Source organism: Phyllostomus hastatus, unplaced genomic scaffold, assembly GCF_019186645.2.
Source record: "Phyllostomus hastatus isolate PE091 unplaced genomic scaffold, TTU_PhHast_1.1 phas_contig_151, whole genome shotgun sequence".
Taxonomy (NCBI): domain Eukaryota; kingdom Metazoa; phylum Chordata; class Mammalia; order Chiroptera; family Phyllostomidae; genus Phyllostomus; species Phyllostomus hastatus.
Window position 1 is genome coordinate 705,838 of NW_025333616.1, and position 4,495 is coordinate 710,332.

Below are 4,495 nucleotides of genomic sequence, written 5' to 3' on the forward strand. Positions count from 1 at the left end.
GACGTGGTCTCTTTCTCTCTGCCTATTCTTGGGGTGAGTCATTTGGGTTATTTCTGCTTGTTCAGAGCACCTTTGATGCTGGGGTTCACTCTCTTCTTCAACCTCTGGAGAGTCTTAAGTATTCAGACAAGATGATATTCATGAGTATTTTTATTAGAAGGCAGTAAACACACACACACACACACACACACACACACACACACACACTTTAAATATCAGTTGCTACAATACCACATCCTGAATGGCTGAAGGACCCTGGAGCAGCCTGCTTCCTCCTTTGATCTCACTTCCCTCATGGGTAGACCAGTGATACCAACCCCACCCCCACAAGTGAGGTCAGAATTCACTGTATTTGAGATATGGGGGGAAGGAAACCAGACATTCAGATTTACATGAAGACACTGGAGGTCTGAGAAACAAAAAGCAGACATACCTCTTCCAGTGAAGGAAGGATTGGACTCAGACTACAGTGCAGGGTCACATGATCATGACAGAGACCCTAGCAGTAGAGTGGGCAGACTGTAGATGTCTGACCACATGGTGCTGGGCCAGCTGGGGGAGTCTGGGGAACACGACTGACTTCATACCTGCCTCACTCCGTTAACCTTTCTTCTTTACCTCCAATTCTTCCATGTTGAGCTGCACTTACAGCTAAAACATATATATTGCTCATTAACTACTCTGGAAAACTTACTGAAGCTAATGCCTTCCAGTCTGTTTGCAGCCTGCCAGACACCTTCCTAGGGGCCAGATATCCAGGAGGTAAGAGGAAGGAAGACACAGTTTTGTGAGGGGCATCCCACCCATCCAGGCCCAGCCTGTTCTCTAAAGGAATAAAGCTGCAGGGGAGTTCCTACACTGGAGCCAGGCGGAGGTGGAACCAGGGCACCCCAGTAATATTTTTACCACAGTGTTACTGTGTTTTCAAGACATTGTATGGGGTCCATTCATGGTCCCCCACCCACTGCAGCCTAGGATGCCAGGATCTGGGTCAAAGAAGGGGGTGACAGTGTCTCACAGCAATGTCCATTTTCCAGGCTTGGTGTCCTAAAGCATCAGCTCAGGGCCTCCATACCCACATGGTCCCCTGGTCAGAGAGCCATGCTCTCCCACGACCATCTGCCTGGTTATGCTTGGACTCACACCCTCATTCCCCACACACCCGTGTTCATAAAAACAGACAGCAACCCAGACACACTCACCCCCACACCCAAGCCTGCACCCATGTCCAGGAAACAGCAAGTTTGCCTTTTTCCGTGGTATGAACGTTAGAATAACAACAGCGGGATTTGCGGATACCTGTGTCTGTGGGCCTTCCTGTGTGAGCATGCAGAAAGCAAACCATGGTGACCTTATAAGGAACACTGCCATTTTTGAAAACGTCACTCATCATTGACAAGGTACTGGAGTGAACACTGTTAGAGACAGTAAGTTTCCATAACGGCCTGTGACGATGAAATTACTCAAGTACCAGAATTGTGTGCACTTTCCTCAAGTTTCATACAATACATGGCCAGGCATGGCCTGCCACCCAAGCTGCGATGTGTTTCCAGGTCACGGGGTGCTTGGTCCTAAGCTCAGGGCTCTAGTCAGCCCCCAAACACAAGCCATGTTGTTTCTGGACAGGATGCCCTTGGTGGGTTTGTTCAAATGCTCTTTTACAACAAAGGAAGGGGAAAGAAAAGATGTTAAGTTTACCCACACCTTCCAAAAACAGTTATAGGTTTCAAATACCTTTTCTAGAAAATAGGCAAATAAACCAACAAAAAAGGGAAATGTGGTCAAAGTAAAGCAGTGTCATGACTTAGAAGAGATGGGTAGAGGGGTCAGCAAGACTCTGTCTCCAGGCAGCTAGTAATAAACTTGCCCCCTGTCAGCGTGGTCCAGTCCCCATGGAACATTTTAAAGGGTTTTTGTTCTACAGACTTTTGGCGCATCTGGTAACCCTGCTTTGGGCTGAAACATGCTGGAGGCACCATGGCCATGATGACCTTTGCTCTACTCAGGGTCCCACAGACCCCCAGTGGATCCACCACAAGGGTTCACAGTCAGAGCTGTGCCAGGATCACAGCATCCGAGAGAGTTGTCCTGCTCCTGCTTCACGCCCCTCGTGGTCCAGCATGATGGAGCATGGAGAGCCAGCACCTAGCAGTCAGCCTGCTGGGCATGTGAGTGTGGTGGCACAGAGCCTCTGGGGACAAGAGTGACTGAGACCATGAGATAGTGACCCTGGAGTGAAAGTGACGTTGACACAGAAATGCTCAAGAAATCTAGGAATGTGTCTGTTGGAGGAATAGCATGTTCTAACTCCAAGAGCTGAGTAGTCCCTTTATTGTAGGTGGTAGTTTGTGGGTTATTTCTGTAAATGCTGATTCAATTAGGAAGTAAAGGAATGAAGGGTAAGAAGGGGAGGTCTACAGAAGTCAATGTTCTCAGGTGCATTGTGTGCTAAGAACAGATGTTTGGTTTTTTCTCCATCAGACAGTGGTTACCAAAAAAATGTGCAAGCAGCAGGTGGTAGTCTCAAATTTTGGATAAAACTGTATATGACAGAAATTTTCATGAATTTAGGATGTGATAAGATATTCCAAGAGCTCTAGCTGGTGTGCATTGAGTGCTGGCTGTGAACCAAAGGGTCGCTAGCTCGATTCCCAGTCAGGGCACATGTGTGGGTTGTGGGCCAGGTCCCCAGTAGGGGGCACTCAAGAGGCAACCACAGATTGATGTTTCTCTCCCTTCCCCTCTGTCTAAAAATAAATGAATAAAATCTTTTTTAAAAAAAAGGCATTCTAGGACGTTCAGATTGTTGCTCACATTTCACTAGAGATGGTCATCTCATAACAGATATTCAGTATGACCATTTCCTGGAGGTCTGTTGCATCAGACTGAGACCCATGAGAATGTGGACTCTTTCTGGGCATCATCCATCTACAACAGCTATCACCCACTGCAAAGATGACAACTCGTGTAGTTGCACTGTGGGACGTGGCATTCCACAGCAATGTGGATGTGTAGCTGCTGAGAACTTGAGTTCAGGCTAGTGTCACTGGGTAACTAAGGTTAGAAATTTATTTAATCTAGGTGTTTATCCAAAGAAAACAAAAATACTAACTTGAAAGGACATGTGCAGCATTATTTACAAGAGCTAAGATATGGAAGCAACCTATGTGCTCATCAATAGATAAATGGGTAAAGAAGAGGTGGTACATATACATGGTGGAATAATACTCAGCCATGAAAAAGAATAAATTCTAGCCATTTTGGATGACATGAATGGATCTATAGGGTAATGTGCTGAGTGAAATAAGTCAGCAAAAGAAAAAACCAAACCAAACAAATAAAATGACAAAAAACATATCCATAGAAATAGAAACCAAAGGGATGGATATCAAAAGAGAGTGTTAAGGTGGATGTTAATGGGAAGGGGAATAGAGTCAATAATGTTGACACAAGTTTTCACAGTGAAAGGATTATCATAATTGGTGACATTATCATATGGTAGTATACAAAAACGTCAAATCACTACATTGTACACCTGAAACTAGATCACCAATATAAATTGTACATCATATGTACTTCAATAAAAATAAATTTAAAAATACAGAAAAATGAAATAAGCCCTGGGTGGTGTGGCTCAGTAAATTGAGTGCTGGCCTGTGAATCAAAGGGTTGTTGGTTTCATTCTCAGTCAGAACACATGCCTGGGCTGTAGACCAGGTCCCCAGTGGGGCGTGTGTGAGGGGCAACCACACACTGATGTTTCTCTCCCTCTTCTTCCTTCTTTCCCCCTCCCTTAAAATAAATAAATAAAATCTTAAAAAAAAACATGTTAAAATAATTCAATCAACTCTAATTTCAATTGAAGCAGCCATAGATTTCTCATGTCTACCATCCTGGACACCACAGATGGAATCTACTTCATCTCTGTAGAATTTTATTGAAGAATTAAACAAAGTAACTGGCGGAGTACATACATCAGGCTCTGTAGAGTTTGGTTTAGTAGAATTTCAGAAGAAGGTAGAGTGGTAGTGATCAGGTTTACAGTATGTACAGGTGAGTACATAACATTTCTGGGAGTGGGTAGTTTCCACAGTCCTCAACCACTGAGCTATTGTGAAGAGGTTGTGGGATTCAGAAGATGCTCCTTCAGGCCTCAGCATCCTCTGCTGTCACCCAGAAGTGTCAGGCTGGGTTTGAGAAGGAGGAAGAGTGTTCCTGGGAGGTCTCCTCCCATAAAGAGACTCCGGTCTGTGCTTAGCAACACTGTGTGTGCTCAGAGCCCAGGGCCAGGCCTAGTCTCAGCATGGGCCTGGTTAACTTTGAATTCCATGCAGACACTGGGCTCAGTGGAAACATCCTCAGTACTCAGGGAAGAGGGCATGAATCCTCTCTGTTGGAGAGTCAGCTGGGCATATATCACACTGTGTGTGTCTTCTGCTGCAGGGTCCTGAGAGGAGAAAGGTAAGAACAATGGGCCAAGGCTTGATGGTTGCAG